The sequence below is a fragment of the Periplaneta americana genome, chromosome 5 (genome assembly GCF_040183065.1).
Source record: "Periplaneta americana isolate PAMFEO1 chromosome 5, P.americana_PAMFEO1_priV1, whole genome shotgun sequence".
Lineage (NCBI taxonomy): Eukaryota > Metazoa > Arthropoda > Insecta > Blattodea > Blattidae > Periplaneta > Periplaneta americana.
In genome coordinates, this window is record NC_091121.1 from 181,686,699 (window position 1) to 181,712,053 (window position 25,355).

General features: G+C 35.5%; 1 non-coding gene across 1 annotated transcript; it reads left to right on the forward strand.

The window, feature by feature from the left end:
- Window positions 1–12,817: 12,817 nt before the first annotated feature.
- Window positions 12,818–12,890, forward strand: TRNAY-GUA (transfer RNA tyrosine (anticodon GUA)). Its single transcript has one exon. It is a non-coding gene; the product is annotated as a tRNA-Tyr (tRNA).
- Window positions 12,891–25,355: the final 12,465 nt, after the last annotated feature.

Sequence of the window (25,355 nt, forward strand, 5' to 3'; positions counted from 1 at the left end):
TGAAGACGTGGAGATGTTCAAATATCTTGGAGCAACAGTAACAAATATAAATGATAGTCGGGAGGAAATTAAACACAGAATAAATATGGGAAATGCCTGTTATTATTCGGTTGAGAAGCTTTTATCATCCAGTCTGCTGTCAAAAAATCTGAAAGTTAGAATTTATAAAACAGTTATATTACCGGTTGTTCTTTATGGTTGTGAAACTTGGACTCTCACTTTGAGAGAGGAACATAGGTTAAGGGTGTTTGAGAATAAGGTGCTTAGGAAAATATTTGGGGCTAAGAGGGATGAAGTTACAGGAGAATGGAGAAAGTTGCACAACACAGAACTACACGCATTGTATTCTTCACCTGACATAATTAGGAACATTAAATCCAGACGCTTGAGATGGGCAGGGCATGTAGCACGTATGGGCGAATCCAGAAATGCATATAGAGTGTTAGTTGGGAGGCCGGAGGGAAAACGACCTTTAGGGAGGCCGAGACGTAGATTGGAAGATAATATTAAAATGGATTTGAGGGAGGTGGGATATGTTGATAGAGACTGGATTAATCTAGCTCAGGATAGGGACCAATGGCGGGCTTATGTGAGGGCGGCAATGAACCTCTGGGTTCCTTAAAAGCCAGTAAGTAAGTTGAACCAGACACAGCAGGTTTGCGACAACCAGGGATGGAAGTTTGGACACCGTACCTGTGAAGTTAAGTACGTTGCGTCTTATACAAGTCGTGTTGTTTACATCAAATCAGAGTGATACAGAGCACTGCTATGCTAGAATAAAAACATTGCTTGGTATAGTCAGGTGACTTAAAACAAACGGGGTCTAACACACATTTACGAAAGCGACTTACCTCATTTTCCTGAAGAAAATGGTGATACATCCAAAGTTGCGGAGATACTGTGAGTTGCTTGTGTGAACAGATTATAGTATATACACAGTAGACTACTTACTTACTTACTTACTTACTTACTTACTTACTTACTGGCTTTTAAGGGAAGGCAGAGTGAATATTTCAAAATCCACAAAATTTATCCGACTTGTTTGAAATTGATCATGGATACTAAGTACGGTATGTTATTAGTAATGGACATACCAAGTTTCAACTTTAAGTACAATAGTTCTGTAAATATTAATAATTTTGTAAAACTTTATATCGTTTGATATAAAATGCTCCATGCACCATATTGTAAGAGATTTTCAATATTTCTCTTTATTTATATGTTGAGAGAAGGTATATAAATAATGATAAGTATTAGTTTATTATGTGAATAATATAGTAATACAGTTATCTTGGTTATAATTTCATACTTTTAAGGGCACAAAATAAAAAAAAATTACATCGGAATATCAAAATAAAGATAATAAAAATGTAAAAAACCAAATGTTTATTTTTTCTTCAGTTTTGTTCGAAAATTTCACCTCTGCCTCCCCTTAAGGAACCCGGAGGTTCATTGCCGCCCACACATAAGCCCGCATTGGTCCCTATCCTGAGCAAGATTAATCCACTCTCTATCATCATATCCCACCTCCCTCAAATCCATTTTAATATTATCTTCCCAAAAGTCTGTTCCAATTCCTCATAGAAGCTATTCTTTATATGGTCGTCTTTCTCTTCTGTAGGGGCATGTGCCTTTATAACTACGATATCGCACCATCTACCCTTAAGTACTAAATACGATAACCTATCACTGATAAATTCGACCTTTTTTACTGCTGATGTTATTCTTTTATGAACAAAGAATCCTATTCCTAATTGGTGATTATCGTTTCCTTCCCCATAATACAACAAACAATCTCCTATTTGTGTTATGCCGTTCCCATCTAACCTAACCTCCTGTACTCCCACAAAGTCTATTCTATATCTAGCTAGTTCTTTTACTACTAATGTTACCCCTCCTGTTCTATATAGACTTGTAACATTCCAAGTACCATATCTCAAAACCTTATTCCTTTGCTGTGGTCGTGCCAGAGTATCAGTCCCATTCCGAGGCTTATTTGAAGGATTCGTAACAAGCTTTTCTTTTTCACGGTGATGGATTGTTAGCCCTCCGCCCAACCCCCAAGCTGGAGGACCACCCCTCATCGGCTGTCCGAGAATGCTTATTCAATACATTCACAGCTACCCTCCATATCTGAGGCCGTCTCCTCTATCCGCAACCTGAGGACGCGCCATGCCGTGGTGATAGAGACCCACAATACATGGGTAGACAACTAGTCAGATGATCTATATTCGTGCCTGCACGCAATCTCAAATCTGTGTTTTGGTACGAACTTCCTACCTTCAGCGATAAGTTATAAATTATGTAACATACATAAACTCCATATTCGATAGCTGTAATTGGAAACAATATTTTGCAGTAGCTTTTCTACAGCTTAAAGTAGTTATTTTTTACATAATCTTCGGAAATGTAGATACCGCTTATGTTGAAACTCGAGTTTCTATCTCAATGGTAGATGCTATGTAATCCACAACGCCTTCTTCCGCAAAGGATTTCAGTGGCATTTTTCGTTGCATATCTTAAAGATTTGCCCTGAGGCTATCGCATAAGACGTTTTTACATCAAACAAAGAGTACCAATGAACACCAAAGGAAGAGGCGGAAGGAAAGAAGACTAAAGAAAAAGAAAGATAAAAACAGAGGAAGGATGAAAAGTAAGACGCAAGAAAGATATAAAGGAAAATAAGAGTACGAAATAAAAATATAGATAGGAAGGAAGACAGGAAAAGGAAAGGAAAATGGTGGAAATAAACGACAGAGTGGGATTAAGGCATAAGAAAATCCATGTTGAATCTTTCGTACACTGCTTTTAACACTTGAATATAAATAATTGATTAAATGTTAATTATGTAAGCATGTGCGGCTTACAGCTGTTTCGGTGCTACTTGACACCATCCTCAGAGCGTACTAGATCTCGGCGCTATCTCAACTTCGCTGCCTGTTGTGTGGGTGCGTTCGTGTGATGAAGAGTTGTGTCAAATAGTGTGTGTGTTCTGAAATTGATCTGTGTGTTGAGACAGATAGCATGCAATAGTTGCGACAGTTTCTACATTGGACAGACAGGCAGATCTGGATCAAATATCCTATTTTAATTATGTAATTACTTTATATTTATTTCTAACGGGTGCAGCGGAGCGCACGGGTACGGCTAGTTATTAATAAGAAAATAATACAAAAGTAAAAGGAAATAAAGAAAAGAAGTAAAGAAAAAAGTAAAATGGAGGAAATGAGAAGTTTTAGAAAAGGAAACTGGAAGCAAAGGGAAAGGAAAGGTGGAAGACAGGAAGAGAAAGGATAAATATTCTACAACTAAAAAGTGCAAGTATTAACCTAGATGTTTTATAAAAGGGCTTACTAGTGGAAAGTGTTAAGAAAGAAGGACTGGCGTCCATGAGGAAGAAGAAGGGGTTCCGTCAACTACAGCAGGGCACATCCGATCGAAGAGGAATTTGTTTACATTCTCCAGTTGATCATCTGTCTCGAGCCTGCCATGAAAATCCACAAAAATGTCTCCCTCCAACCCTTCTTGGTCGTGCCTTAAGGGCCTCGCACACACACACACACACACACATAACTTGGGAGACGACATGAAACGAGCACTTGGAGAGATTTAATGGAAAACGGGAAGAAGCATCCATATAACATAAATGCATCCTTCCCGTTCGTTTGTAGTACACTCGATTTTGCAGGACACTTTCCCAACTCTTCCACTCCACTGTATATAAACAGAATCGTAAAGGTTGTCTGGAAATCTAGCGCAGTTACATTGCAGTTGGGTCTCATTTATAAAGTGGACAAGTTCTGATAAGGCTGTCCATTTCGTTTGCTTTAAGGTTTCTTCTCTTCCTTCTTCAACATACAGAAAAAAGAAAGTGGGAGAAAGAGAGAAAACAAAGCAGAAGAGAGAAAATGAAGAAAAGTGAAGACAAAGAAACAGCTATTATAAAATAACGATAGATAGAACAAAGCAACATAAAGAGAGAATATAGGAAGGAAAAAATAAAAAGTCAATGAGAATGACATATTATCAGAATTGAGTAAATAAACTGTAAAGGAATAATAATAATAATAATAATAATAATAATAATAATAATAATAATAATAATAATAATAATAATAATAATAATAATAATAATATTGTTACGAGAAAATCCACAAACGATTAGGGAAAACACGGGAATTTTACTGGAAGCAAGTAAAGAGATAGGTTTAGAAGTAAATACCGAAAAGACAAAGTATATGATTATGTCTCGTGACGAGAATATTGTGCGAAATGGAAATATAAAAATTGCAAATTTATCGTTTGAAGAGGTGGAGAAGTTCAAATACTTGGGAGCAACAGTAACAAATATAAATGATACTCGGGAGGAAATTAAACACAGACTATATATGGGAAACGCCTGTTATTATTCGGTTGAGAAGATTTTATCATCTAGTCTGCTGTCAAAAAATCTGAAAATTAGAATTTATAAAACACTTATATTACCGGTTGTTCTTTATGGTTGTGAAACTTGGACTCTCACTTTGAGAGAGGAACATAAGTTAAGGGTGTTTGAGAATAAGGTGCTTAGGAAAATATTTGGGGCTAAGAGGGATGAAGTTACAGGAGAATGGAGAAAGTTACACAACACAGAACTGCACGCATTGTATTCTTCACCTGACATAATTAGGAACATTAAATCCAAACGTTTGAGATGGGCAGAGCATGTAGCACGTATGGGCGAATCCAGAAATGCATAGAGAGTGTTAGTTGGGAGGCCGGAGGGAAAAAGACCTTTAGGGAGGCCGAGACGTAAATGGGAAGATAATATTAAAATGGATTTGAGGGAGGTGGGATATGATGATAGAGAATGAATTAATCTTACTCAGGATAGGGACCAATGGCGGGCTTATGTGAGGGCGGCAATGAACTTCCGGGTTCCTTAAAAGCCGGTAACTGCTGCTGCTGCTACTGCTACTGCTACTACTACTACTACTACTACTACTACTACTAATAATAATAATAAAATAATAATAATCCGTGGCGCTACAGTCGACGAAGGGCCAAGACCGACCAGCCGGCTGCTGGCCTCACAGCCACATACCGAAGCAGAGGTGGACGACCATCCAACCAGAATGGAGGTACCGTGTGGTTAGCACGATGAGTCGTCCAGCCGTTATAGCTGGTTGTCGGATTTCGCTACCTATCGTAGCTCCTCAAGTGCATCACGATGCTGGGTGGGCACCGGTCCCATACACTGGTCGAAATTTCATGAGAAAATTTCTTCCCCCACGAGGAATCGAACCAGCGCGCATTCCGTAACGCGGGTCCTATGCAGGATGCCTTAGATCACGACGCCACGGCGCGGGACGTCAAGGAATAAAAGAATAAAAAATCACAAAATGAGAAATTGGGAAGATGAAAGGAGAAGCGAAATAAAATATAGAAAACACCGACAATTCGTCAAGAGTTGTTTGACGTTCATCTTGAAATAAATTGGGCTAGACTTCTGAAAAAATCAAACCAGTAATCAAGGCAAACGGGATTCGAATCGATGCCCAAGTATACGATGACGTTACAAGCTCCTTACCATTAGGTGGCTTTGAAAGAAGATAATGCAGGAAAAAATAGAACGAAAAAAACAATGAGAAAAGAAGGATAAATAAAAGATAAATAAGAAAAAGAAATACGAAATAACAAAAGAAAAGTGTGTGGCAAGAAAGTCTAAAAGAAGCAAAGGTAGCAAGACGAAAAGGAAGAAGTAACGACAAAACAGTCCGCACCTGTGAAGTAACGGTTAACGCGTCTGGCCGCGAAACCAGGTGGCTCGGTTCGATTCCCGGTTGGGACAAGTTATCTGGTTGAGGTTTTTTCCGGGGTTTTCCCTCAACCCAGTATGAGCAAATGCTGGGTAACTTTCGGTGCTGGACCCCGGACTCATTTCACCGGCATTATCATCTTCATCTAATTCAGACCCTAAATAACCTAAGCTGTTGATAAAGCGTCGTAAAATAACCTACAAAAAAAAAAAAAAATAAACGACAAAACAGATCAATTTATTTCGCTGGTCATCCTTAGCAATGCGATCTGAAGCCTTTTCGACCTAAGATATCGATGTTCTGTCTTGTCCGATATGTTGAGAATGAAACTCTAGGTTTCCTCCGAATACTTTGCTTTAGCTCTCATAATTTCAAAACTCTTCATTGTGGAATAATGAATATCACGTTATATTTCAGTTAAGCGTTATGCAAACATGTAGAAATTACGCTGATGAGATTGAACGTGGCAGTCCAAGCATTGAACTTAGCCTCTAAAGAATTTGCTGGGGACACACATAATATACTGTGTCCCAAAAGCCATGGTGGGGTTTCAGAGGATTGTATTTTTTTTAAATGAATACAAATATAATATATGCTGATTAAATCATATACATGGGCTATAAATGTATTTAATCAAATTGAAGACATTAACCCATTAATGCCCAGCGTATGATTAAAAATACGGGGTGAGAAATATTTTTTCATTCATTTCCTTTTGACTCCAAGTTAACATTTTTTTTCATGTAGGCAGTACATGGATGTGGTTTAAGATTCAAGCATTGTTGAATGCTCTGTGATCGTTTCTCTTGTTGGTATGAGGTTTCGAGTTTGGATCTTAAAGAAAAGAAAACACTGATTGGAATAAAGCTGTTTATTTTCATTATAAATTATATGATGAATTATGAAACTAATGCTAATATTACTTGTTAGGTATTCGTGAATAATTCAGGCCATTTGGCGTACATGTATCTTTGTATAGAAGCATAGCAATTTCAGTTTCTAAATATGGTATGATATATATATCATAGAATCTATGGAAGACATGTATCAATACCTTGGCATTTTGTTTTTGTCTGAATATCTCTAATTGCCTTCGCGAATAATGTACTGGAAGATTTCTTCCTGATAGCCATAACATTCTAATTGCAAACTGTATCACCAGAAACAAATTTGAAACAATTCATCATTTCCTTCATTTCAATCACAATAACACAATTGACAAGAATGATAAAATATACAAACTTAGGCCCCTCTTCAATCGTTTAAATGAAATGTTCCAGAACATGGTTGACATTGTTCCAAATTCATATTCAGTTGACGAAGCAATGGAACCATATTTTGGTCATCAGAGTATCAAGCAATTCATACGATGAAAAAAAAAAAATGAGATCTGGGTATAAGCCTTCGTGCTTGACGACGCCTGCAGGGTACCTTATAAAGTTCGAACCGTATACAGGGAGAGTCGAACGAGCACCAGGGGTGACTCTAGGAAATGCTATTGCATGGATGCTTTGTGTTGGATTGCTACCTGATGACAGTAAACTGTTTATAGACGATTATTTCACTTCCTTTGGGTTATTGTAAATATTTTCAGCAGTAAATATCACCTGCTTTGGAATTATCACAGATGATAGAATTGAAAAGGCACCTTCAAAGCATCTGAAAAAAATTCGTTAGAGGTACTTGCCATGCCATCAAAGACACACCTAGTAATCTGACGATGGAATGACAATGCTCAGGTCACTATAGCAACAAATACAGCAACACTAGATGTAGTTTCTTTAGGCTCATGCTCACGGTGGAGCACTAAGGATAAGAGAAAAATAGGTGATGTGGACATGTTTGGCAAATTGACAGGACTCTATCGACTTTGACTATGGTCCAAGAAATTGTACTGGCCACTTATCAGATTTTATATCAAAGGATCAGTAGTCAACTTGTGGATGCTCTACAGACAATATCAGAAGGTAATATCTTTGCTGGAATTCACAAGACAAATTGTAAAGTCATTGCTTGCAACACCACTAATGGGCATTTCCAAGACTGTAACACCTAAAGGGAGAAACCAAGTTCTGAATGAAATACGTTATTATAGACTTGATCACCTAGTTGCCTGGTAAAGCACTCGGCGCAGTTGGCTTACCGTGGGAAATGTGACAAATTTTGTTGTGTCAAATATAATGTTGATCTTCATCCTGATACTTGTGTTCTAAAATATCATATAAAATGAAAAAACCGAAAAAAATGTTGTTGAAGTATCTAAAATAATAATTAAAGTGATTAGACATGGATATATTGCTCAAATATTAGTTCAAAATTCCTTTCTTACATTGTAGGAGCCTATTAAGTATTTGTATGAAATTGATACTGTAACTGCCCAGCGTATGTTATATCATACAGGTCATATCTACCATACCGGAAGAGACAAAATTGTAATTTTTGTGTATTTGTACTCAGTAAGGTGTAAAAATTATAATATTATAAAATTATACGATTATGAATTCCTTTTTTTTATCTGGGCATTAATGGGTTAATACGTTTCTAATTTTCTTGTTATATGTTACTGGGTTACATATTAGAAGTTCTGGGTGTAATTTAGCTAAAGAATTATACAACCGAGGGCCGAAATTAATGCTATGCTTTAGAGCAGCAGATGTGAGACATTTAGGTTCTACTAATGTTGAATTATTATTTCGTCTTGTGTCATGATTATGTGTCTGTAATACAAACTTATTACGATTTTTATCATAAAATTTTAACAGAGTATATTTATAAATTTGTTCAATACTAAATACAGTAAATTCAGAATAAATTAATTTAGTTGGATAATCAGAACGTTTCTTCAAAACAAATTTTAATTATTCGTTTTTGTAGTAAATTTAACGGACTAAGATTAATGTTTGTACTTCCATCCCAAACAATAATGCCATATTGAATGACAGACTTGAATCATTTTGACTTTCCTTTTCTAACAATTCCCATCAAATAAAACCATAATTATTCCATTCCCATTATCTGAAAAATGTAACAAACCTCCTACATTTATATTAAGTATTAAATTAGATAATTATGATTGTTGTCTTATACAGTGTAAACGTCCGATTATTAAAGAGTCCTCTGAAGTTAAGTATTTAGGCATAATTTTCGATAATCAGTTAAAATGGAACCAACACATTAATTACCTTTGTAATAAATTACGTAAAATAGTATATTATTTTGTTTTATTGAGGAATTACTTGTCAATAAGTTTATTACGTACAATATATTTAACTTTATTTCAATCGGTAATTATATATGGAATTATAGCATGGGGAAGCTCATTTAAATCCAATTTTAATCCACTTTATTTATTACAGAAGAAAATAATTAAAATATCTCTTCATAAACCTATTGATTTTCCATCTGAAAATTTGTTTATAGACTTTAATGTACTTAACGTAAGACAAATTTATTATATTGTATTAATAAAATTCATACGTAAAAATCGAAATAATTTTGAATTGTATTCTCATAGTTATGAAACAAAAGGTGTGAATTCTTTAAGATTGTTTGAACCAAAATGCAACACTGTTAGCATTTAATCATAGTAGTAATTTAGGCCCAAGAATATATAACAAATTTATATTTAAATATCCTAATATTGTCAATTCTAATAGTTCTAGTATTAAATTACAAAATTTATGTATGGATTTTATAAAAATTGAAAAATTGTAAATTTAAATTTATATATTATAATTGCATAGTAGACATAAGACAAATTGTATTGTATAATTATTAATTTCAATTCAGGAATCCGCCCCTGAGCACGAGTTCTCCTCTTTCAGGGGAGAGCTAAAATTTTTCTGTATATATTATATTTTATGTTACAATTATTAGCAAAATAATACATAAATAGATAGATAGATAGATAGATAGATAGATAGATAGATAGGTAGGTAGGTAGGTAGGTAGGTAGGTAGGTAGGTAGGTAGGTAGGTAGGTAGGTAGGTAGGTAGGTAGGTAGATAGATAGATAGATAGATAGATAGATAGATAGATAGATAGATAGATAGATAGATAGATAGATAGATAGATAGATAGATAGATAGATAGATAGATAGATAGATAGATAGATAGATAGATAGATAGATAGATAGATAGAGAGATAGATAGATAGATAGATAGATAGATAGATAGATAGATAGATAGATAGATAGATAGATAGATAGATAGATAGATATATAGATATATAGATAGATAGATAGATAGATAGATAGATAGATAGATAGATAGATAGATAGATAGATAGATAGATAGATAGATAGATAGATAGATAGATAGATAGATAGATAGATAGATAGATAGATTAGATAGATAGATTAGATAGATAGATTAGATAGATTAGATAGATTAGACAGACAGACAGACAGACAGACAGACAGACAGACAGACAGACAGACAGATAGATAGATAGATAGATAGATAGATAGATAGATAGATAGATAGATAGATAGATAGATAGATAGATAGATAGATAGATAGATAGATAGATAGATAGATAGATAGATAGATAGATAGATAGATAGATAGATAGATAGATAAATAAATATCATTTCTTATTCTTTTTTATTGCATTGTTTGTCAATTTCTTTAACGTTTCGTTTAATTATTTCTCTTTTCACCACATTTTTCTCTCGTTATTTGTCTTCCTCTATCCCTTCTTCTTTCATTATTAGTTTCTTTATATTATTCTTTATTTTGTCCTTTCCTCTTTTCTTACGTCTTTCCTATTCTTCTCTTTTACTAAATAAATTTGTTGCTTCAAGTTTACTGTAAAAAGTAAATACTTTGTATCCATTACTTGAAAGTAATTTCTCGAATTCGTCTTGAAGACCATGAGCAGGATATGATAACACTTTTACACTCATGACGTTAAACAAGAGAACATCTACATGAAAACTCTCTCTAATACAGCCATGCATTCCCCCACCCCCACTGCTCTGAACCTTCTGCAGTTTTATTTTAACTCGTGTTGTAAGATAATTGCAGTTTTATGGAAGAAGCGGAGGAGTGTCGAAGATCTTGGCACAATGTCCTACAAATGTAACTTGAGGGTTATTAAAGATTTAACATTTCATTCTGCAGAGTTCCGTTTTACTGTAAAACTTAACAGTTGTGAGGAAGAATAGCATAGAATATTCCAGAAAGACATTCTGAACACCTCTTGCTGATGTGAGGAGTAAAATATCACCGGAAATAATACAGGTCAGGCTCCGACAAGCGCAAAATAAACTTTATAGGAAAAGAAGGAAAGTTACGTATGGAGTTCTCAGTTTTAGATTTACGACAAGCAACGGAAATCTCGCCCCGACTATCTGTGTGTACACTGTTTATATCCCACTCTCTTTATTTCGTCGTTCTAGTTTGACTCGCGGTTGCCATTTTTCCTATCAAATATAAAAGGTTCGCGAGTTCAAATTTGGTCGACGGTGGAGAATTTTAAAGAACGATAAAATTCTAAGGATGTTTCCTTCATGAGCTGAGGGTCCCGTGTCATAGATTCACGGTGCTTAAAATAGCCCTATTTGAGGCAAAATTTGTCGCCCTTTTATCACTCATGTAGAATTTCTATGCAGAATAAATTCTGCGTCATTAAATAAAATAATATTAAACTGAATCGGTTAATTGAAAAACGACATATGTCCTTAGGTATAAGTTTTGAGAAAACTGCAAAAAAAAAAAAAAAAAAAACTGTCTTCAGCTTATAAATATTGGATGTATGTCCTCATCGCTTCAGGGTGAATTTTTTCATAATTACAATATTTCTAGGTATATTCAAGAACCTTTTATTATATTTGAGAGTGTCTGAGTGCCCTGACGTTCGTGGACATGTGTTGTTTCTCAAGTATCCGAGATGTTTTCAGTCAAAATCATAATAATCTGTATTTATGTTGTATGTAAATTGATAAGGACAAAAACTATTAAACAATAAATTTATAACATGATGTATTTTGTCCTTCATATTAGAGAATGAGAAGAAAAATTCTAAAAAGTTTCAAAGTGAAAACACTGATATCTTATTGAAGTCCCACACTACAGCCCCTCATGACATCACTTAAAGTGAATATTTCTACCTTCTCATACAGACATGCAAATATGTGTATTAATGCTTAGAAAGACAATAAACTCATTTTGGCTAAAATGGACTTGTGTGGTTTCTCAATTAACCGATACAATTCTTTTTAATCTTTGTTAATGTTATATTAGTATGAACAATGAGTCACAGCCATTTATGTAATACGAAAGTTGATCATCAAGTAAGATTCCCTGTTTTGCTAAGAGTTTCACATTTTACGCACAAATTACATATAGAGTGTTGAACTGTTAATTAATTACTACTTTTCTAGATAATCTCTTAGATGATTTATGCACTTATCCCATCGTGGCACAAGTTTTAAGATTCCCTCTCTGTAGAAACCTTGGTCCTGATATTCCAACAAATCTTGGACAGGACTCTGTAGAGTTGCATTACCCTGAAATTGTCTTCCCCCAAGATGTTTCTTCAATAGCCAAGAAATGAAAATCAGATAGGGCTAGATCCGGGCTGTAAGGAGGATGCTCCACAATGTTCCAATGAAAGGACTGAAAAAGTTACTGTGTTCGCGGGATGGTAATGTCGGATCTTGTTGATTCATGAGCAGTGTGTACATATAGGAAAAAAATTAACTTTCCCAAGCACGCAAGGAACTATTCCCAAAGCAACCTAAGTTAATAATAAGCCCTTGTAGTTTTAACTGATACACTTACCTCACTTCTAGGAGATTTTTGCGAAAGATATCTCACAGACGTACCTGAAAAACAAAACAAAAAGAATTTACTAAAGATGTTATTAAGTGGTCCGATAGGATATTATCTGTTGTGACAATATTACAATGCCAGTTGGTTTGAAATATAAACGTCAACGTATATGCCCAACTTGGAGTCAGGCCACAAAAGGGAAACACTGTAGGAGAGGAGTTCGATCCGGTGTTGTGGATTGAATTCGGCGTAGCTCAGTGGTCAGAGCGCTTGGTATGTAGAACCAAGGACCCGGGTTCGATCCCCGGCGCCGGAGCGAATTTTTCTCCTCAAATATTGAAACAAAAAGAAGTCAATCATGTGAAAAGTTTTCACTGTAAATGAATGACCTATATAGGCTAGAATCTGAGGAAGAAACCAGTAAGTACAGTACATCTAAAATTTTTTAACTGCAAATTTAAACCCACGTTTTAAGGTCACTAGAATTGAATTTAGAAATTTTTACAATTTTGAATCGATTTATTTAATTTTTAACTGTTTCTTAGATGCATTAAAACAAAGTGTATGAAACGTTTGAGCTCAATCATACTGCCAGTTTCTAAGTGAATTTTAATTCTGAAAATTAGTGATCTAATCAAAATGTTCCATGCACATTTACATTCGAATACAGCAAGTTCATATTTTTCGCACGGATCCAAATTTACGGGCAATATTTTACAGTTGAGAAATTCAGGGTATCTAGTTTAATTTGGGCACAAGGAATTTTTGAAAATCAGACATTTATTTATTAATATATTTTTTTAATATACTGTACTTAAAATATCTGAACGTTAGATTTCAGATAATGTATAGACACGTACGAATATTTTCATTGATTAGTGAAAACTGCATGCGTATGGAGCATTTTGAATATCAGAAATTTAGTTCCGAGAAAAATAATACTATATAAGTTCAATCATAAGACATATCTCTTTGCAAATGTTTATTTGTTATGAAGGGATTAAATACATATTAACGTTTTCGCCTTATTTGGCATCATCAGATATAACAAAATGAGTGATCTGAAACTTGAATGAATTGACAAACAACAGTACAATATACATGGTAAATGAAATCTTCATGAGTTTGATGTATGAAACTAATATAGGTTGTTATAATTGCAATACAAGTTTGAAAGAAAACGAAGGTAGTTGTATATACATATAACTCATGTTACAGGTGTACATACATGATAAAATAGTGAGCAATTGAATTATGCAAAATGTCGGCGATGTTAAAACATCAATTAAAATTTGATTATGAATGAAAATGAAGATATATAATAGATTTAAAATTTACGAAGGATAAAGCGTATTAAAATACTATATAATTAGTGTAACACTATGTTACAAGTTGATAAGTCTTGTGTTTTATGTTTCCAATTAATCATTATCAAGAACATATGCTTTTGGCTTCTGCTGTGATGTAGTATATGTACGCTTGGATTTAGACATGAATATTCTATCTGATATAATGCATGCTAAAGTAGTTGTCATTGTTGGTTTCTTGTAATCATGGTTAACATGTATATATAAATGCTTTTTGTGTATGTGCGTCTATTTGTTTGTAGATGTGTGTTGTTCGGTGGTTTGAAGCGTACTGAGAACAGGGTGGTCGTGTGTGTTTTGCTGTGTCATGGCGAGAAAAATGCAAATTAGAAAAAGAGATACAGTACTGACTTATGGAACAGGAGTATGTAAAAATCGCTCGTGCAGCTCAAAGAAGACATAGAGGCAAAAAATCGCTTAATATCATCTTCCTAAGAACCCAAGAAATATTTTCGTACAAAAAAAAAAAAAGAAAAAATAATACTTTGACCTTTTTTATTGTAAAAATTCAGTTCTAGTTTCCGTCAAGAGACAAAAAATGAAATAAAATGAAATACAGCGCACTGTCGTCTAGAACAAGCCAAGTGACGTGTCTTCAACGCTATAGATGCACAGTCTTAGACAAAAAAAAATTACCGGCTGCCATACGCTGAGTCCCCTTCGGAACACTTCGGTTGATTCCGTGAAAGCTTAGGTTTACAAGTGAAGGAGTTTCTTAAGCACGCTATGTTTGCCCTTTGTTTGTTTGTTTGTTTGTTTGTTTGTTGCTTTTTCTGTCTGTTTATAAGTCAAGTGTTATGAATAATCTATAACGAAGATATTATATTCAAGCAGGGTTGCCAGATTGGGCGATATTTCGCCGTTTGGGGTACACAGACAGAGATTTTGCGACCTATTTTTAAACAATTGCGACTAACGCCCTTTGGGCGACTTTTGCCCGGAATTTTGCGAAATTTGGGCAACATAGAAAAAGAATGACGTAAGCGTAATAGTTTATTAATTTTCTTTATAGAGTAGTCCAGGGATGCAAAACTGTGCTAGAATTATGGCACACGTCACAAGCCGAAACACGTGACTCATCCCTTCCTTTCACCCTCACACGTCATTGGATGTGATATTTTATTTTTATTTTAGTAGGTTATTTTACGACGTTTTATCAACAGCTTAGGTTATTTAGCGTCTGAATGAGATAAAGGTGATAATGCCGGGGAAATGAGTCCGGGGTCCAGCACCGAAAGTTACCCAGCATTTGCTCATCTTGGGTTGAGGAAAAACCCCGGAAAAAACCTCAACCAGGTAACTTGCCCCGACCGGGAATCGAACGCGGGCCACCTGGTTTCGCGGCGAGACGCGCTGACCGTTACTCCACAGGTGTGGACTTGGATGTGATAGGGGTAGAGGGAATAATTATGTATTCAGTGTGCTTGCGGACGTCAGAGATACAAAATTCAAGGCCTGGGGATTGTGGACGGGCAACAAACTCTTTCCCCATGCTTCCACCCCTCTCTTCCCCAGTTCTGCATCCCTGGAGTATTCCATTGCTGATAGGTACATCACTGGTCCAATCCAATGAGTGACATGAAATTCAAGACATATCATTGTTGACAAGCCGGAAGTTGTCACCGATCTTTGACAATTGTTTAAACAAACGTATCGGTCTTTCTTTCAGGAAGTAGGCCTGCTGTGCTATTTTTTCTTCATCTGAGGACCAATAAACTGATCAATACTGGAACGTATAGACGAAGCATTGTAGGGAATTTTCTAACAACGTAAAAAAATAACAATCTAACCGTTCGGAATATGTATGGTAATACTTTCATGTGTTAAATTTCAACGTAGGTACCTCGTTTACATGTTTCGACCTATTTACGGGTCATCTTCAGAACTGGTCGTTGTTGGTCTTGGCGCCACTTGTTCTGTTTCCTGTGAGGGTGTGTTCCTATGGTATAGTGTAGAGTCAAAGTATACAGAAAACCCACAACAACAACGCACATACACAACACATCCAACCACCCAACACAACACAAACAAGCTGCATTCCGAACAATGGTACACAGACCACTCAACATACCAATGAACCAACAGGATTACAACGAAGAGCTAAACACAATCAAATACATAGCACAAGAAAACGGATACAACCCTAACATAATAGACAACATAATACGTAAGACAAAACATAATCACAAAAACATAAGAATACAACACAAACACAAGAACACAAAAAATACATCACACTAACATACGAAAACAAAAAACACACACAAAATTGCAACCTCATTCATGAAATTAAATTACAACATCGCATACAGAACAAATAACACTCTACAAAAACATCTCAACACACAAACAACACAAACAAACTAATACAACCATACATACGTATACAAACTCAAATGTAACACCTGCAACAACTTCTACATAGGACAGACAGGCAGATCATTTCAAACACGTTACAAAGAACACATCACAGCCATAAAAAAATTACAAAACACCTCCACAAATGCTAACCACACCCACAGAGACATCAACACAGACGTGGAAAATACTATACATCCAACCAAAAATCCAGAAACTAAACACATTAGAACAATATGAAATATAGAGATACACAAAAACACACCCCAACGAAATTCTCAACACACAACTCAACTTCAAAACACACACACTCTTTGACTGTACACTATACCACAGGAACACACCCTCACAGGAAACAGAACAAGTGGCGCCAAGACCAGCAACGACCAGTTCTGAAGATGACCCATAAATAGGTTGAAACATGTAAACGAGGTACGTTGAAATTTAACACAGGAAAGTATTACCATACATATTCCGAAGTGATACAGTGTTAAAAGTTGTGTAATCAAGGTGTATAATCTAACCGTAGTTCCTATACCAACTGCCTAAATGTTTCAATCATTTAAAGCTGTTAATATTGAGATTCGTTTAATTCGTGGGGGGGGGGGGGATAAGAGTAACTTGGGTGTGCAAAATTGGAGAAGTATGTAAAATTTGAGATCTGTACAAAAAGCAATGCAAAGCGTATGCCATAAATGCTAGATTTACAGAATTTATTACATAAATAAGATATAAAATAATGATTTGTTATTATAAAAACGCATACATTAAGATGAGCCCTACTTGGTTTTAAAGTAGAAAATTGGCGACGTTGGGCTATAATAGCACTAATATTTGACGACTTTATGTAAAATGAATCTGGCAACCCTGTATTAGTTGTAAAATAAATATCCTCTCTCTAGCAGAGTGAACCAGACGCTACGAGAGGTGGACTTGACAAAATTCACGCAGCAGGAAAGCGGTCACTGGGTCACAGTGTGTGTCTAAGGCTGTACAGTAGCCAAAAAAAAAAAAAAAAAAGGACCAACCCTTGCAGCTGAATCCTGTGCTGTGTATTGTGACAAACTGTGGTAATTTTAATATGGATAGTGAAGCCAAAGGTATGTACTGCTATTTAATGTAACAATACGCAGTTATCTTTATCGAATAGAGGTAGAAATGTAATATTGATGACAGATGAAAATAAAACTCTCAAAGTTTTTTTCGTCTGTAAGTTTCAGGCACTGAAGGAAACAAGAGACGGTAAGAATCGAACAAATGCAATAAATTCCATTGTTACAATTAATTATACAAGATGGATGTGTTTTGTGACTAGCAAAATTTGAATCTGTGACTCTGAAACAGCTACAAGGGTCGGTCCGGTTTTTTTGCCACTACTGTACATATTTTGAATAAGGTTATGGTTGTCTAGTTTTCATGATTATGTACTGTAGACGAAAGAACCCAGGCACTGGCTCTTCGAAATTAGAGTCCGAGTACCCAATGTAGACAGTAGAAATCCTAGTCGTTTGATAACCACACCACACAAGAAATATTACGAGTTAAGTGCAGCAGCGAATCCGTTACACCGCGTGAAACTGATGCGGCGTCCTTTGAGCATAGCGTTGAATGGGAAGGGTAATAAAGAAATTAAAATTTGCCTGCGTCAGCGAGTTTTAAAACAATCGTAAACAAAACAGAACACAGCATGTGAAATATAATTAATATGATTAATAATAAAATACAATTAAAACAGCGGAACTCTCTTCCAACGCTAATTGGATATTATGTAAATTAAATCATTAGTTCAACGTTCATCATCCATTAATTTAATTGTTGGTGCGTCTGTAGGATAATGATGATTTTATTGTAACGACGGCTAATTTTCATTAATCACCAGTAATTTTAAACTTGTACTCGTTAGAAGTCCGTGCAATAAATACTACGATCCTGAATGAATCTGTTGCCAGAAATTACACACTAACATTCATTAAGTACTATAGAGCATTCCACATTAAGAAAAAAGCATTGGTTTTATGCGCCTTCCCTAGTACATTGTACAAGCTATGTGGTAGATAGGCGTTCCTATGGCAACTGGTCATTTGATGGAATAGCCTCATATGCTCAATGTTTTTTTTTCTTTTAACGTGAAATGCCATCGGCCTAACCCGGGATCGAACCCGCAACCTCGGGCATAGAAGACCAGCGCTATACCAACTGCGCCAACCAGGCATTTAAAAAGGAAAACTCTCGAAATATGCGTTTATGCAAAATAAAGTTGCCTTCATTCGAACATAAAAATCATTATCGGCAAATTTTCACTTGTAATTTTTCAATATGCAAAAATAAATAAAATCATGTAACTGATATAATTAGGGACATTAAATCCAGACGTCTGAGATGGGCAGGGCATATAGCACGTATGGGCGAATCCAGAAATGCATATAGAGTGTTAGTTGGGAGGATGGAGGGAAAAAGACCTTTGGGGAGGCCGAGACGTAGATGGGAAGATAATATTAAAATGGATTTGAGGGAGGTAGGATATGATGGTAGAGACTGAATTAATCTTGCTCAGGATAGGGACCGATGGCGGGCTTATTTGAGGGCGGCAATGAACTTCCGGGTTCCTTAAAAGCCAGTAAGTAAGTAAGTAAGTAAGTAAGTAAGTAAGTAAGTAAGTAAGTAAGTGAGTAAGTAAGTAAGTGAGTAAGTAAGTAAGTAAATAAGTAAGTAAGTAAATGAGTAAGTAAGTAAATAAGTAAGTAAGTGAGTAAGTAAGTGAGTAAGTGAGTAAGTAAGTGAGTAAGTAAGTGAGTAAGTAAGTAAGTAAATAAGTAAGTAAGTAAGTAAGTAAATAAGTAAGTAAGTGAGTAAGTAAGTAAGTGAGTGAGTAAGTAAGTAAGTGAGTAAGTAAATAAGTAAGTAAGTATTATCGTGATTTTATAATACGCAATAATCGTACACAAAACACGGAACGTGCTTCTTAGGCATGTGTCAAATTTTTTTCCGCTGCCTGTACTTGAAACTCGTCGACTACATTCTGACCGGCGTCGTATGTCCATCTTCAAGCTAATACCGATTTTTTGTTAGGTTATTTTACGACGCGTTATCAACAGCTTAGGTTATTTAGCGTCTGAATGAGATTAAGGTGATAATGCCGGTGAAATGAGTCCGGGATCCAACACCGAAAATTACCCAGCATTTGCTCATATTGGGTTGAGGGAAAACCCCAGAGAAAACCTCAACCAGGTGACTTGCCCCGACCGGGAATCGAACCCGAGCCACCTGGTTTCGCAGCCAGACGCGCTAACCGTTACTTCACAGGTGTGGACGCTAATACCGTTGTCACGGTCCTAGTAATAACACGAAAATAAAAACTGTTAGATTCTATCCAACAACGCCAGCGATGGCGAGTTAATGATAATTGGAAATGACTGTGGAACTGTCTCTTCTCCTATTGAGCGAATGCTACTGATTACTAGGGAGCGGATTTTTATGTGCTAAAAATTTAAAATATATTTATTTTTTATGTGCTAAAAAGTACGAACATATTTGCTAAATACAAAAAAAAATATTTGCTAAAAACAAAAAAATATTTGTTTTAAATATGACAAAAATACCTTACTTAGCTTGGAAAAAAAAAAATGTTACTAGGTACTCACCAACCACACTTGAGTGCTAGTAGTTGGCCGAGAATTGCAGTGAACAACAAAGGTCATCTCCAAATTCTCCATCACAAATGCATGCCGATTATCTCTGAACAACGACTTATGCTGTGAAAACGATCTTTCCACATCACAGGACGTCAGACGTGAATATTTAAAGAGAGGAATGTCGCAAACACAAACACCGTCAATTTCACCTACAGGCACATCCTCCAATACTTGAGCAACTTCACACATTTTTTTATATCCACTGTTTTTCCCAAACACATTCTGGAATTTGTCCCTTAGTAATTGTGCTTCTGAACCTGGTAGCGAGTCTAGTTTAATTTCCACGGCACGCACCTCCCTGTTTCAGACAACAGGGTTTTGGATGTTTCGAGTTATTTTTATGGTGTCACACAAAAAGCTTAGATTTGCTAATAGGAAAGCCAAATCGTTTTTTAAATAACCACCTTTCAATATATCTTGAAGGATATCGATTGACGAAGCCCGATAACACGGAATCACAACAAGACATAGGTCTACGTACTTCATGGACATGAGCGAGAGGCGAGAGATTTGTTTAAATTAAATAATGTTCATACCCGAGCTCTTATCTGTTGTGTTTCACAAACAAAGCGTGAAATGAAATCATCTTTAGCAACAATAAACATTCCTAATTATGTGCTGCAAGATCTCTCCTCCTTGTCCATGTTAATTTATTCTCTAATAATAACACTGATATGCTGCCTAGCAGTTCTCAGAACTTGAGGCGATACTATTACAAAAATGGATGACGGATACACCACACAGCGCTTAGAAACACGAAGGAACCAAGAATTCTTAAAAAGATAACGTACTTCTGAGTGACATAATTGATTTAGTTTTAAAATGTTTAAAAGTTCTTGTAAAAAAATTATTTAAGTAAAAAAAACTCAAGATTTATGTGTTTATGATAGATTTCCTGAAAATATGTATTTACATAATTTTTTGTGGAAATATGTGTTTTTATGTGAAATAAAATTCGGGTTTTAAACTTGAAACATCATCTTCGGAATTTTTAACTTTGTTAATTGTGTTCTATCACACGCAAAAATAATATTTAATTACATAGAAATCCGCTCCTTACTGATTACAGGCCTATCTCACGGGTAGGGGGCGTGATGTTTCCTTGGATGAGACTGTACAGTCATACTTATCAATTTTTGTGCGAGCCGGGAAGAGAGTAGCTGATAGGCGGTATCACGAGGCCATCACGCCAGATTGGATTGGGAAAATCGGATAGAAATTGTATACCCTTGGGGATGAGAGACGGAAGGAATAAAAATGTATCTGAGAGACGAAGTTAACTTAGGAATGGAGAGTGTATGCAAAGCATTCCAGTATCTTTAAATAATCTCGAGGGAATTGCGGCGGAAATCACAATTAGGGTGAAATGGCGTCCTCAAGGGATGTGATCCGAGGGAAATTCACATATGGAGAAGTTACGTGGGTTTAGATCGTGTAGGCTGGCTTTCTATATGCTACGGGGATCTGGGAAGCAAGACTTCCTGCAGTATCAATTCAATCCATTGATATTGTCGAAAATGTGTCTCAGTGATATCAACTTTTACAATAGTTTTATGATTCATTGCTAGTTTCCTATTATATAAATCATGAAGATAAAGACAGTATTGTAGTAAAACAAATTTCGTTTGTGCGAGATCGTGCGTATTTGCTTGGTTTTCGCACAAAACCAAACCGCGGAAAGTCTAAAATTCCACATTCAGTATTCCCAACCTAACACACATAACAATTTCCCTCTTCTTACCGCTTAAGTGACATATTGATTTTACTGCTTTAGGCTTTTAATATATTATTTTTAGAGACGTTCAATATAGTACTAATTATAAATTGGAAACTTACCACTGCAATTTCACCTAAATTGCAATGTTAATTATTGTTTTTAAATATTTGCAAAAATTAAGTAAACTCTACAACTCCACTAAAGTTACTGCATTCGTGATGCAAGTAACATTAAGGAAGCCGTGAAAAAATCAACAAGATTCCAGACTCATCATAGACTGGGGGGAAAATGAAGACAGACGTATATCACGGCCTGCTGGAGTATAGTAAACACAGAAAATATTTTAAAGCAACAATGTTGAAGATAGATATTTTTGTTTTGCAAATTTGCCGTCATTGAACAGAAACCAAGATGGAGATTTCATTGCAACTAATTAGAAATTCCTCTTTCAGGTATGTAATAAACGATCTTCGCACAAAATAATGTTCGATACACGAGCGGTATGTTTTCTTTCAATTCTCGGAAATTAAAAAAGCTCAACTACGTTTAGCTTCTTCAAACTTTTCCTCGAACACGAAAACTTCAACTTACCGCTCTTATAACGCATATTACTATTTCGCACGATCGTGTTTTTTGTTCTATTTACAGTTATTGTTGTTAGCCCTTGAAAGTTTTATAAATTCCAACTTTCAGATTTTTTGACAGCAGATTAGATGACAAAAGCTTCTCAACTGAATAATAACAGGCATTTCCCGTATTTATTCTGCGTTCTATTTCGTACAATATTCTGGTCACGAGACGTAATCATATACTTAGTTTTTTCGGGATTTACTTCCAACCCTATCGCTTTACTTGTTTCAAGTAGAATTTCCGCGTTTTCCCTAATCGTTTGTGGATTTTCTCGTAACATATTCACGTCATCCGCATAGACAAGAAGCTGATGTAACCCGTTCAATAATTTATTCCAAACCCTCTGTGTTATCCTGAACTTTCCTAATGTCATATTCTAGAGGGAAGTTAAAAAGTAAAGTTGATAGTGCATCTCCCTGCCTTAGCCCGCAGTGAATTGGAAAAGCATCAGATAGAAACTGGCATATACGGACTCTACTGTAAGTTTTACTAAGACACATTTTAATTAATCGAACTAGTTTCTTGGAAATATTTTTTTAGTAGTGATTTTACGACGCTTTATCAACATCTTATGTTATTTAGCGTCTGAATGAGATGAAGGTGATAATGCCGGTGAAATGAGTCCGGGGTCCAGCACCGAAAGTTACCCAGCATTTGCTCATATTGGGTTGAGGGAAAACCCTGGAAAGAAACTCAACCAGGTAACTTGCCCCGACCAGGAATCGAACCCGGGCCATCTGGTTTCGCAACCAGACGCGCTGACCGTTACTCCATAGGTGTGGACTTCTTGGGAATACCAAATTCAATAAGAATATTATATAAAACTTCTCTCTTAATGGAGTCATACGCCTTTTTTAAATCTATGAATAACTGATGCAATGTACCCTTATACTCCCATTTTTTCTCCAACATCTGTCGAATACAAAAAATCTTATCAATAGTCGATCTATTACGCTTTAAACCACACTGATGATCCCCAATAATTTAATCTACATATGGAGTTAATGAAGAACCTACAAGTATGAGAAATATTTTACTGTGTGGTTGACAAATTACGTTCAGATTGAGCCAGATATGAAGAACCTACAAGTATCAGAAATATTTTACTGTGTGGTTGATAAGTTACGTTCAGAATGAGCCAGATATGAAGAACCTACAAGTATCAGAAATATTTTACTGTGTGGTTGACAAATTACGTTCAGATTGAGCCAGATATGAAGAACCTACAAGTATCAGAAATATTTTACTGTGTGGTTGACAAATTACGTTCAGATTGAGCCAGATATGAAGAACCTACAAGTATCAGAAATACTTTACTGTGTGGTTGATAAGTTACGTTCAGTTTGAGCCAGCTATGAAGAACCTTCAAGTATCAGAAATATTTTACTGTGTGGTTGACAACTTAAGTTCAGTTTGAGCCAGTAATGAAGAACCTACAAGTATCAGAAATATTTTACTGTGTGGTTGATAAGTTACGTTCACATTGAGCCAGATATGAAGCACCTACAAGTATCAGAAATATTTTACTATGTGTTTGACAAGATACGTTCAGTTTGAGCCAGATATGAAGAACCTACAAGTATCAAAAATATTTTACTATGTGGTTGATAAGTTACGTTCAGTTTGAGCCAGATATGAAGAACCTAGAAGTATCAGAAATATTTTACTGTGTGTTTGACAAGATACGTTCAGTTTGAGCCAGATATGAAGAACCTACAAGTATCAAAAATATTTTACTATGTGGTTGACAAGTTACGTTCAGTTTGAGCCAGATATGAAGAACCTAGAAGTATCAGAAATATTTTACTGTGTGTTTGACAAGATACGTTCAGTTTGAGCCAGATATGAAGAACCTACAAGTATCAAAAATATTTTACTATGTGGTTGACAAGTTACGTTCAGTTTGAGCCAGATATGAGGAACCTTCAAGTATAAGAAATATTTTACTGCGTGGTTGACAAGTTGCGTTCAGTTTGAGCCAGATATGAAGAACCTACAAGTATCAGAAATATTTTACTGTGTGTGGTTGACAACTTACGTTCAGTTTGAGCCAGATATTAAGAACCTACAAGTATCAGAAATATTTTACTGTGTGGTTGACAACTTACGTTCAGTTTGAGCCGGATATGAAAAACCTACAAGAATCAGAAATATTTTACTGTGTGGTTGACAAGTTGCGTTCAGTTTGAGCCAGATATGAAGAACCTAGAAGTATCAGAAATATTTTACTGTGTGTTTGACAACTTAAGTTCAGTTTGAGCCGGATATGAAGAACCTACAAGAATCAGAAATATTTTACTGTGTGGTTGACAAGTTGCGTTCAGTTTGAGCCAGATAGGAAGAACCTAGAAGTATAATAAATATTTTACTGTGTGGGTGACAAGTTATGTTGTCATAAAGCGTCGATAAAAGGTCATGGAGAAATTAAGGTATGGAAGACAGAAGTACCCATGAAAACCTCCCTCAATATATCATCTGTTTACACTAGAAATTCTGTTACAACTTTTTTTTTATAACTGGTTTCCCTAATAAAATGCAAACTCGTCCATACAATAGGATATTTTCCAGCATGTAATTTCTTTGTCGGATATTACATGAACTGTGCAGAAAGTTCACTGTGTATTTTTATTCAGTTTTGAATGTGAGTGTACAATATATGGAAGCTTTAATTAATGGAACAGAAACCAATTTCGTTGTATTACCTTTGTTATTATGTTTTACCATTTTCATTTAATGTATACCTGTTGTTTACAAAAATAGAACGTGGTACATGTATATAATAAGTATTAATTAATACTGTTTTAGGGATATATTCATTAAGGTGCATTCGGCCTTATGATCCCAAACATAATTCAGCTACAGCGGAGCTTCGTAGCACAAAATTTTAATTATATTCTGCTGATGATATTGTATTTCAATTGTAAAATATTCTAATTTGCTCATAACAAAATTTTCCGGACCGTGCAGCAGTCTCTCTGGTGCAGTAGCAATTTATACAGCAGCATAAAAATATTTCA